This window comes from Amblyomma americanum, chromosome 3, assembly GCF_052857255.1.
Source record: "Amblyomma americanum isolate KBUSLIRL-KWMA chromosome 3, ASM5285725v1, whole genome shotgun sequence".
In the NCBI taxonomy this organism is placed as follows: domain Eukaryota; kingdom Metazoa; phylum Arthropoda; class Arachnida; order Ixodida; family Ixodidae; genus Amblyomma; species Amblyomma americanum.
The window spans coordinates 157206665-157218776 of record NC_135499.1 but is presented as its reverse complement, the minus strand read 5'-3'; the positions used below and the strand labels follow the sequence as shown (position 1 = coordinate 157218776).

Here is a 12112-nt window from a genome sequence, read left to right as displayed (position 1 = left end):
TACTCGTGCGCACCCAATGCGGAACTGGACGAACCCTTCGAAGAGGCAGAGGTAAGAGCGGTCCTGACCGAGCTAAAGAAGCGCTCAGCCCCGAGTCCGGATGGAATATCCAGCACCACACTTAAGAATCTAGAAGACAAATCGATCACGTACCTGACAGAAATTATGAACAAGATCTGGGAAACGGGGGAAATTTCAAAGGAATGGAAGCAGTCCCAACTAATCCTGAACCAGGCAAAACTCTGGACTTGAATAATATGTGACCCATCTGCCTCACTTCCTGCTTGGGGAAGCTGATGGAGAAGGTAGTGCAGAAAAGACTAAATGCATGGAAAGAGAAGGGCTCTGGCCAGACGAAATTGTCAGGTACAGGCCGGGTCTCAGCATACAGGATGTCCTAGATAAGGGAGAACAGACCGGCACAAGAGTAATTCTCTGGCTGGACCTCGTGAAGGCTTTCGAGAACCTAGAACGCAGGGCAACGTAGGACTACAACGTAGGAGTCAAATGCTTCAGGTACGTTAAGACAGACCACCATCAAATTCTTAGATCTCAAGTCCGAACCTTTGGCGACGGGGAATAGAGGAACGCCGCAGGGATCTGTTCTCTCCCATGTTTAACTTTATACTGAGAAAACACTCCCCTCTCCTAAGGCAAATAGAGGGGATCGAACACAGCATATACGCTGACGATATCTCTATTTGGTCATGTGTTCGCATGGACTTCAGATAGCAGCGGAGACTAGAAGAATATGTTCTTGCCAGAGGACTGTCCTGCTCTCCGCATAAGTTTGAAATGTTCATACTCTCATCGAAGGAACAGAAAAGGAAAGAAAGGCGCCTTCCAAGACTACCCGCCGGCGGAGGTGCTAGTGGGGGGTAACAGGGTACCTAGAGTCACTAAATAAACATTTTTACAAATTTTTATTTAGTGACTCTGGGGGTACCTATGGCGTCTGTAATCAGTTCTAGGCTTCCTTCTCCAAGAGATTTGGAAATATAGTCATAAAGAAGTTAGCCCATTATGTGGCTCAGGTAACTGGTATCTTCTGTAGAATCTCACTCGAAGATAATGGTTCGCGGGAGCACTGCCTCTTGCGCCTAACACACGCGTTCATTATTTTAGCAGGATCGCGTATGCAACCCCGTTCCTGGATCTGTCAGAGGGTAGAAACTAGACACTGATTAGGAGGGCATATAAAAAAGCACTCGGCATTCCCACCCGCTCCTCTGAGAAGCTGTTGGAAGCGGGGGTACATATTGCGTGGCGTGAAATCTCTACAGCGGTGAGGGAGGCGCAACTCTGGACACTCAATTCCACGCGGGCAGGAGGACAGATCCTGGTCAGCATAGGGGAGAACCAGAAGGAGCGGTCATACGTGGCAGCGGAAATGGGTCTTCAGGTTGGAGAGAGACTGAAGATCGCTCCAATTCCAAAGAATACGCACCCGACACACAAAAAGGAGCGCAGGGAACCTAGAGTCAAAAGTTATGAGACTACGAGGCGTAGACTCCAGTGAAATTGCGTACTGCGACGCGACCTTGAAGGGGCGGTGGTAATGGCAGTAATCGATGGAGATTACGAAACGCCAGAGGCCGCTCTGGCGTTAGCCTGCAGGAGAACCAATTGCCAAATTCATACTTTGCGACAGCAAGATAGCAGTAAGAAACTTCAATAAGGAGATCGCTTCGAAAGAAGCGGTAAAGATACTTGGACAATCGGTATTGGGTAGATATCCATATGTGTCCCGGCGCACGAGGGGATTCCAGGCAATGAGGCGGCTTACAGCCTCGCCCGAGATATCTACACCCGGGCGGCCGTGGAATCACCCTTACCTGGGTCGAAGGACCCCTTCATCACGTACACGGAAATAATGGCTGAATACAGAAATGATACTAGACCTCCCACCTCCAGATCGGTCTCTTACGCCCAAGGAGTGCAGGGACTGGAGAAGATTACAAACCAACCGATTCTTTCCACCTTATCTATACGGGGAGAGAGGGGAACCTCCCAAGTTCTGCAGCATAACAGCTAATCACGATCACCTCGTTTGGAAATGCCCCGATTCTCCCGGGCATATTGATGGAATCGCAGAGAAAGAAACCTGGGATGCTCTCCTCCGGAGCCGGAACAGCAAGCTCGAGCAATCCGTCCGGCACGGGACGCTTTGCGAAAGACTCCTTCGGGGCTCCCTCTACCTTGGAGGGAGATAACGCGGGCGCGAGTTTCCGAGAGGCACAAGAGGTTCGTTTCGGGAAGAACGTCGGTGGAAGACGACACAAAAATTAAGGCAGGGGCGCGCCCTTCAACCTCACGGAATGAAAACCTGGCTGGGATCAGGGAAATCTTACAGCAAGACTGCACCATTACAATCCGCATGCTATCAGATGCTCTCGACTAGGAAGACAACATGCCACCAAATTTTGCGTTAGAACTTGGGGAAACGAAAGCTGAATGTCAGTCTTGTGCAGCACTCCCTCACACAGGACCACAAGGACACGCGGGCATCAGTGAGCGCTGATTTGCTCTCCGATGTAGAGAAGGATGCTGCATTCGTCGACAGCATCATTGTTGAAGACGAAACATGGTGTTTTCAATACGATCCTCAAAGAGGCTGTGTTAATATGGGGGAGGGGGCAGCCTTCCGCCCCCGCACTCCCACTCCGCGGATGCAGCGTCCCGCTCGCTACCCGCGGAGGGGTTCGTGCTAGAGGGGACGACAAACGTTAACACTCGTATGCTATTTATTACACTTGCAATTAATACGGAGTGGGCCAGTTAGCTACACAACATCAACGAGGCATTCCTCGGAAATAGAAGGCTACGTAAGGACGACTTCCGACTTAAGCCTGTTTCACATAGTGCGACGCGAACGAAAAATTACGGCCCGTTCTCGCTGTCGTTGCGAAGGTAATCGCACCCGCCGTTTCACATGCCAACGATTTCAGTCTGTGCATCCCGTCTAGGGTGCCTCAATGCGGGGCTGGCATTGAGGCACTTGAGGCACCCTAGTGCCGTCTGAAGTCACTGGAACGGGAAAAGTACCGCATTCGTTTTCTCTCGCCGCCGCGCCGGCCGGCCAGCGCGCGCGCGCTCCCGATTTTTTCTTTGCGGTGACGCGGTCATTCCCCGCAATAAATGGTCCGCTCGCTTCTTTCTCGCGGCCGCCGGTACACAGATAATCCGGAGCATTACGTAGCACTTGCTCTTATGGGCAGAGATAAGCGTGCACAGCAAGCGCCGCTGGACCAAATATGGCGGCTGGTTGCGGTACTTTTCCCGTTCCAGTGACTTTAGTGCCGTCGGCACACTAGCGCGCTAGCGTCGGTGCGGCATTTCAGTAGCCGAAAATTCTTCGGCTGCAATAAATGTCAAACATCGTGACAGGCGTTGATTTCGCAATCATGAGTAATAATATTGAGCTGTGATGTATTATGTTCAATAAAACGTTTTCGAGATTTTTTTTCGCCTTTGTTACCAGATACCCAACTATGCGCATCTCGCGTGAAGTGTTGCGCGCGGGTGACCGAGTATTCAACCGTGACACCTTAGAGGGACCGTTCTAGCCTCCGTTTCTCTCGCTATGGACCTGTCAGTAGCGCACAGTATTTTGCTTCTCGAGGAGTACTACCTCCTTGAAAAGAAAAAGCTGTTGAGCAGTACACCAGCCACAAGCAAAGTTTCGGTTCTGGCAGACGGCCGAGAGGGCGCTCTACCACCGGATTTCAGCCCGCAGCAGCTTTTGCTATTGGAAGAATACTACCTTCTGGAGAAGAAGAGGATTCTCTTGAGCGCTCCGGTACGTAGGCGGTGGTGGACGCGGCCGATATGGCAAAACCGCAAGGAAGAGTCAGTGTTCGACACAGTGGCGAGTTCATACTGTCAAAATTCATTCTGTGGCTATTCCTCTCTTGCTTGTGTTCTCATACTAGAATTTCTGTGTGCAGATGCCTTTGCTTATGTCTGGCGACCACGTGTACTTCAATAAATATTAAAGAATGACGCCTGAAAAGTTTGAGGAGTTGCACTCGCTCCTTGAGGAGCATGTGACAAAGGCTTATGTTGTGCGTGAGCCACTGCAGTCGCGAGCACGGCTGGCAATAACGCTCAGGTACGTACACAAACATATCAGTACGTTGAAATTATTTTGCATTAATGTCATTCTTTTTGTTTGCTGCTCTTCTCCAGTATCCTTTTAATTGTATGCTCTCCCAGATGTAGATTCTTTTCAGGCCCTAATTAGCACAATGATTAAAAACATCTAGCAAATAAGCTTCAGTGAAAGCCTCGTAATTGTTATTTTTTTTTTTTCAGATACCCGGCTTCAGGCATATACATGCAGGATGTGGCCCTGGAGTTCCGTGTTGGGATATTGACAGTATCCGCTACAGTTCATTTTACATGCAGACTGCTGTGGACAACATTGCAGCTTTTGTACCTTAAGGTATATATTGTATCTACATTTTTATGCACAAGTAAACTAAACTAGATTTTTTTGGAATTAAAGACTGAGTTCTGCATGCAGGAATGAAGATTTCACCATTTATCTCCACTGTTAGTCTCAACAAGCAGTTCGGTGCTTTAATTTTGAAATGTATATAATTTAAATAGCTTCCATTTCGGGTGGCAACAACTGAAAAATGGGAGGAAGTTGCCAGAGGTTTCAAGGAAAAATACAACTTCCCAAACTGTGTCGGAGCAGTCGACGGTAAACACGTACAAATCCAGGCCCCTCTGCACTCAGGCAGCCTCTACTACAACTACAAAGTATGTCGTTCTTGGTAGCAGTGCTTCATATTGAGACTTGACTGTGTTTGCAATACATTCTCATTACAGGGAACGTACTCCATTGTGTTGATGGCGGTTGCCGGTAGCAACTTAAAGTATGTGATGGTTGATGTTGGCGCATACGGCCGGCAAAGCGATGGGGGCACTTTAAGCATGTCACGGTTTGGCAAGTGTCTTGAAAGAGGTGGTCTTGGGCTCCCTGGATCAGAACACATGCCAGGCACACAGACGGCAGCACCCCATGTGTTTGTGGGAGATGAAGCATTCCAGCTTCGGCCGGATTTTCTCTGGCCTTATTCTGGCAGGAGTCAAAGTGAAGAAAAAAGAATCTTCAACTACAGGCTCAGCAGAGCAAGGTGATTTTGGCGATTATGCAGCGCCTATTTTATAGTCAGGTGTGAAGTTATCATTTACCATTTGCTTTTGAGGAGGTGCATGGAAAATACTTTTGGGGTTATGGTGTCACGGTTTCGCATCTTTCGACGCAGCATCAACCTTCTGCCAAGCAATGCCGACTATGTTTTGATGGCATGTTGTGCGCTTCACAACTTTCTTCGTGACGATGTTGTGTACATGTCTGTCACTTCTGATGATGAACCTCAAGATGCAGCCAATGGTCAAATGTGTTGAGATGGTGGATCGGGTATGCTTGACCTTCAGCCACCATGTGGACACAACTACAGCCGGACAGCTGCAGAAACCAGGGATTTGTTTTCTTTATATTTTTCAAGTTCTTGTGGTGTTGTGCCGTGGCAGCGAACATCTGCTGGCAGTTCCTATGTTTTGTACCCTTCTTTGGCCTCTGTTATTTTCTGCATAGTGAAATAATCCTCGTTTTTGACTGTATAAGTTCTCTGTATATAATTCATTTAAATGTGCATTACATTAATCCTTCAGTGTTCATCAATGTTTCACCATGGAAACACTTCTGTTAAGATCGCCCTGATCTACAGCTATAATTAGCCTTGTACTTGATATTTATGATAAAATTGTTTATAGCTCTTCTCTTTTTTCTCGATTATATTTCCTACTGTACCTAAGTGTACATTGCTTGTGGGTGGGTAGGCAGATAAGCAGAGGCGTACCGGGCAAGCACACGTGTTACAAAGAAACAACTTACTGCTTCATATAATGGCACACTAGCTCAATTTATAAATAATTTATTTGTCACAGTACCCACAGCACCTTAAATGGAATTACAGTGGGAGGGAGGGTACTACAATGAAAGAGGAACAAAAAAAAGTACAGGTGAATTGCCACGTGCATGAAAAAACATGACAAAAAAAATACTGCAAAAATGAACCACAAAAACAGACAGTAACAATTGTACCAAAAACACATGCCATACATACGTAATAAAAGGAGAAGAAACAATACATGGTAAATAATATATGACTACACAGCCATCACAGTACATATTTCATTGAAGCAAATAGGGAGTTCTAGAACAGGAGGCCACAAATGGATAGGTGGGTAGGGGAACAGCTGAGCGCCAGTGTGCACGCGCAGAACAATTACACGAGGGCCGTAATTGTTCTGCACATGTACACTGGCTCACCGCTATTTCCCTACCACTCCAACCGGTTGAGTCCTCCTATTCTAAAGCTCTCTAATCTTAATCCATTATTTGTGAACCTGCAACAAGAAGGTTGGTAGGATACACACCTCTAGCATAGTCTGAGACTATGTGTAGCAATTCCATCCTGAGATGGCTTTGCATTTGTTGTGGCACCCTTGACATTGCTGGGTGCAGCAACAATAAAAAATGTTTTACATCGTCCATAGACTGCTGAGCCACAAAGGCGGTTCTAACAGCATCGAGCCTCCATCTACTGCCTCCAGTTCAGCTGCACGCTTACGTGGCCTTTGTGAAGTGCTGTGTGGGTGCTTGTTTGCACATGGGGCACATCGGGGGCGGCAAATATAGCCTCAAGAGGCTCCAGTTCAGCCGGTGAAGCTCGCTCTTGCGGGGCTTCCTCTGCTGGGCACATTTCATATTGGGGATCATCCCCCAGCGCTTGCTCCTCATCAAAGCTGTGTGCTGCTTGCATGTTCCCATGACTACTGCAAGTAAAGCAGGTTGTCAGAGGCAATAAGTAAATGAAAGCATACGATCAAGCTCAGCAGGTGACTCAAGCTGCACAAATGAAATTATGAAACTGGGTTTCATTTAATGGGGTTGTAGTCTTGGTCATGCAATATGTTGTAAAGAAACAAAGAAGCAGAAACAGCAGCTCCCCGGGAAGAAACGACAAGCTGTGGGAAAATGCTACAAAGCAGGAACAGACGGCAGCAGAAACGTGGCCGCCCTTGGAGACGCCCGCACGTGAGAGCGGACAAAAGGCCACCAACTGCAGGCGCCTTTAATTGGTAGCGACATTGGGGAGAGCCGCGCAGTCGGCAACGGACGGCGCTTCTGCTCTACACGCCCGCGAGCGGTCTTTCCCGAACGAACTCCAGATGTCGGCCACGTCGCAAGTGGGGGGGATGGGGGGGGGGGGGGGGCGACCACCAAACTAAAGTGTACTAGTACACTTTAACCAAACCATGTGCACGTGCGGGGGAGACAGAAAGAGTGCCTCGATGACAGCGAGGGTGAAAAAGCGGGAGGACGTGTTATCGTTATTCAGTTTTTGGCCCCGTGTGATTTATCCGCTATTATTCGAACCCTAAAGTTTAAAGTTCAAAGTTGTAGCATTATCGCTAGATTCAGAAAAGGCTACTATATATTATATACGTTATTCACTAGGCAGTACATGTATGTGGGTGCTTACCGACGTGGTTCCAGGATGTCTTGCATGGATTTCATGCGTTCCATGTAGGGTCACCGAGTCTTCACTGACCAGCTGCTGGACCCACTCCGCGTGCAGTCTTTATAATTCCTGTAATTTTCTGCGGAACGAATCCTTCAAACTGCGCCACCGCACTTGAAGTTCTATAGTTACTGCGTAGTAAAGAAACGACACAAAGTTCAGGAGAAGGCATTTTTCTTTGTTTGGGTTTAGAAAACCATAACTATAGCCGCAATTAAAACATCCTTAACATGCCAGAGCTACAAACATCAGACTGTAATGCGAACACAAGGGCTTCATTTAATAGTGCACGGCTTTTTTACATGCATGCTGGCATATTAGAAAGCTTCAGCGCAACGGTACAACAGTTGCTGCCCTGCAGCGGCGGTTCACTTTTAGGGCGCTCGGCCTGCGCCCGAGGACACCGGTTCGATACTGGCCGTGGCGGCCGCGTTTCGATGCAGGCGAAACGCAAGGTGCCCGTGCACCAATTAAACAGTGACAGCGCCTGCCAATCGAAACGTGCGAAGCATGCGAGAACAGCAAAAGTACATACCTGATTGATCAATTTTCTTCAAAACATCTAGCACGTCTTGCCACAGGTCGCTGCGGTTCGTCTTGCGATATTCATTCAATGAAACGTTTCACATAAGTGGTCGCTTCTCCATCTCGTCGATCAAAATTAAACATGCGTGACATTCTAAGTGCTAGCAGTTCGCGGCGCGCCTTTCCGAAGCACACAGCCAGAGGATAGTCAAAATAATGCCGGCGCCAAATTTCGACGGTTTCCCTTCCGTCATTTCCTGTCAGGTCGCTGCGACAGAGCGACCAACTTGTTGAAAGTCTGTCGCAGTGGCCATGCGGCGAGAACGACGCGCATTTCTGTCGCACACCGGCAGAAATCGCACTGCGCTGCGGCAACAATCGTATCATGTGAGACGGCCTTCCCGTGGACGGTGACGAGAGCTTGCGGCTGCACCGCTTATGACGCTGGCCGGATCCCGAAGACACTCTCTCCGGTCCCGCAGAATTCCGCGTAACCTACGAGGTGGCGCTCCCGTCGCCATTTCCTTTCCCCGTGAGGGAGACTTTCCTCCTCGCCCAATCGGTGCTGGTGTCCTGACGGCCGACGATGAAGATGGGCCGCGTCGAATTGGAGGGGGGAAACAGGTTTCCACAAGGCAGAGCGCCGAATGGCGGTCCACAAGCTCTCCGGCGTCGAGAAAGGTGCGGCGACAGAAAACCAAAACAAAAGACGATGCTGATAGTTTTTTTCGATGCCAGCGGTGTTTACACCACGAGTTCGTACCACAACGGCAGACGATGAATCAGAAGTTTTACATCCGCGTGCTCCCACATGCGTGATGCACTGCGACGCCGTCGCCCTGACTTATGGGCATCTGAACAATGGAGCCTTCTCCACGGTAACGCAAGGCCGGAGACTGCTCTCAGGTGACAAAATTTCTCGCCAAGCACAGCATTACTGTACTTCCCCATCCGCCATACTCGGCTGACCTCTCCCCATGCGATTTTTTTCCTGTTTCCTCATGTGAAGAGAGCCCTAAAAAGTCGCTGGATGGGGAGCGTGGACGCCATTCAAGACGCCACGACAAAGGAGCTGACAGCCCTGCGAAAAGAAGCGTTTTCCAACTGTTTCCAAGACCTCAAGAAGCGTTGGAAGCTGTGTATTGGAAAGTTTCCTAGTGACTCAACCTACCCCTTGAAGACTGCGCCACGTGCTAACAAGGGGAGAGCGAAGGCAGCAACCCGCTGCTGCTGCTGGCACACTTTATAGTCACCCCTGAAGAAGGGACCGAGTTGGTCCCGAAATGTTGGGTAAAGTTAAAAATATTGGTTGGCGTCAGTTTTCTCTCAACTGTCTCAAGAACCCAACCAGAGGGACTTCTGTCGAAGATGTTTTCATTAATATAATAATTGGTTTTGGGGGGGAAAGGAAATGGCGCAGTATCTGTCTCATATATCGTTGGACACCTGAACCGCGCCGTAAGGGAAGGGTAAAGGAGGGAGTGAAAGAAGAAAGGAAGAGAGAGGGGCCGTAGTGGAGGGCTCCGGAATAATTTCGACCACCTGGGGATCTTTAACGTGCACTGACATCGCACAGCACACGGGCGCCTTAGCGTTTTTCCTCCATAAAAAACGCAGCCGCCGTGGTCGGGTTCGAACCCGGGAACTCCGGATCAGTAGTCGAGCGCCCTAACCACTGAGCCACCGCGGCGGGGCCATCAAATCAGTAGCTAGCGTGCATGGAGGGGAGGAGCAGGTCAGAAGAACGAAAGTTGCGATGCGAAATGCGTGGGGGAGGGGCCAGGAGGGGGGTTAAGGCTGTGAGTCACGTTGTCGGACATCACTGTGGGGAGGCGGTCAATGGCGACTTTTCTTCTTTGAGTTGCAGAGCGAAGTCAGGTTTCCTTTTGTGGGGGTGATGTTGTCCAGGGTAGTGTGGACGTGCCAGGATTTGAGAGCCTTTTCTGGTAATTTGTTTCGGTTCCGAGGATGCTGGTTTCGTCGAAGTTGATTTTGTGGTCTGAGCCTCCGGAATGTTCGGCTACAGGATCGCGCTCGCTTGCGAACTTTGCGGACGTCGTTTTTATGAGATGTTGGAGACGCGCGGAGTTTATTATAAACCTACCACTTGCGGCGGAGTTGACTGGGTCCGACCCGTCGACCCAGAACAAAAATTCTCCCAGAACAAAAATTCTAGAACAAAAGAACAAAAAAGCCTCCCAGAACAAAAATTCTAGGAGGCTTTGACTCAACCCGGCTCTGCCGGGTTCAGAGGAGAGCGATTGTTAGTGTCATCTGTGACATGACGCGTTTTCTTAAGGGACATTGAACTCGCATCCCATTTTTTTTTCACCAGGTATTAGCCACAGACGCTTTCAAAATAACGAGTGGCTTACTCCATTGAAGAGTAACGGATGATAACACGCACGTCCATTTTTCAAAGCCGCGCGGTGCTCCGTACAGATCTTCCGAGTAAACCATCACGCTCTCTGAAGGCATGCCAATCCTCACAGACCCTTTTTAAAGGAATCAAAGTGTCTCTCTCCCTCAAGGAGAATGGCAGGAGGGGAGTGTTGTGCGCGTGGCTTTGATGTTTACCCAATGCACCTGTCCCCTTCCAAGGAAAAAGAAAAAAAAACAGCCCCATCCTGCGCTTGTCAGTTCCCTCTCCTTGGACTACGAGAGAAAGGACACGCTGCCACTGAGACGTATAGCTCTGCACGAGGTCTTCTGGTACTACGACTGCCTGCCCGCACGACTGAAGGCCGGCTGTGTCACCTAGCTGCTCTGTCTGTTACTGATATTTTATAGATATTCCTTCGTTTATGTTTTTTTATGTGTTCACGCGTCCACGGGGTTCATCAGTCATTAGTGTATCTCCTAGGACCAACCGCTCCAACCGTCACCGATCTTCCGAGGTAAGCACCCGGGCATTTTCTGCCGATTAAATTGATTTAGCGTGTTTAGGCCAAATGCGAATCAGGTGCTGTCGCACTTTGGTTTTCACTCCGGTTGCGGTTCGAGGCTATAGGGTTAAGAGGGCAATGCCATAGCGGTGTGTCAAGTTCCATTACGCCCGGATGGAAGTTAATAAAGACGACGACGTCCAAGGCGCATAACGAGATACGCGGGGTAATGTTCGGCTGTGGTGATGGCGTACTGTTTTAGTGTAGTGGTCAGCGAAGCTGATCTGTTCGCGCCGCAGCGGCTTCGAAACCCACTGGCGGCCTTGGAATCCGCGTGCATTGGAAATTCGGCCGGTGGTCTCCGGGCGCTATAGCCTTACGTAACTACATCGTAACCGAACGTCACTTCGTTTGGGCAATGGCGCAATTGTAAGCGCTGCTCGAGCCGGTCGATAAAACGAACGCAGCAACAAAAGTTGGTCGCGGATTTGGTTCCCCTAGATTTTGGGATCGAAGCGCGGCTAGCGACAGCAGCGCTTCCGTGAAACCAGAGAGCCGCATGTAGTTCAGGCACATTCACAGGGAAGAGATCGGTGATCCGGGCACTCGCTACGGCATGTGCGGTGCATGAGCACACCGGTTAAATCTCGGAGCAAAGGCGCCGATTCTGTCGTGTGTGGGAGTCCTCAACAAACGACGCATGCACATGACCGGACTTGGGATGCCTCGTTACCACGTTGGGGCAGTCGTTTTTTTTTTTTTTTGCACAAAGGTGGTCGTATATGGTCACAATGGCCGCTATAAAGCAGCAAACTAGACTGGGAAGTTGTTTACTTTTGCACTGTGCTCCGTGTTGGCATAATTCGACACAAGAGTACTTGGTAGCTGACACTTGATAGCACGTATATAAAGCCCCTCTTTTAGGGGCTTTAATAGACCGCGCTTCGTCAGCGTCGTGTCTCCTTTTTCGTGTCGGCTTCTGAAAACACAGCGTACTGAGCAGAAATTAGTGTGCTGCTTTGGTAGGGATCGAGGTTGCCGCGCCAGCTCACGGACTTGCAGTATCACCCTCACGCAAGCGTAGATTTCACACCGTACACG

General features: G+C 49.4%; 1 long non-coding RNA gene across 1 annotated transcript; it reads right to left on the bottom strand.

The window, feature by feature from the left end:
- Window positions 1–5962: 5962 nt before the first annotated feature.
- On the bottom strand, window positions 5963–8376 carry LOC144123406 (uncharacterized). The gene is made up of 3 exons (XR_013313084.1): window positions 8137–8376; window positions 7563–7680; window positions 5963–6852 (listed from the first exon to the last, which is right to left on the bottom strand). It is a non-coding gene; the product is annotated as an uncharacterized LOC144123406 (long non-coding RNA).
- Between the last annotated feature and the right edge of the window lie 3736 nt (window positions 8377–12112).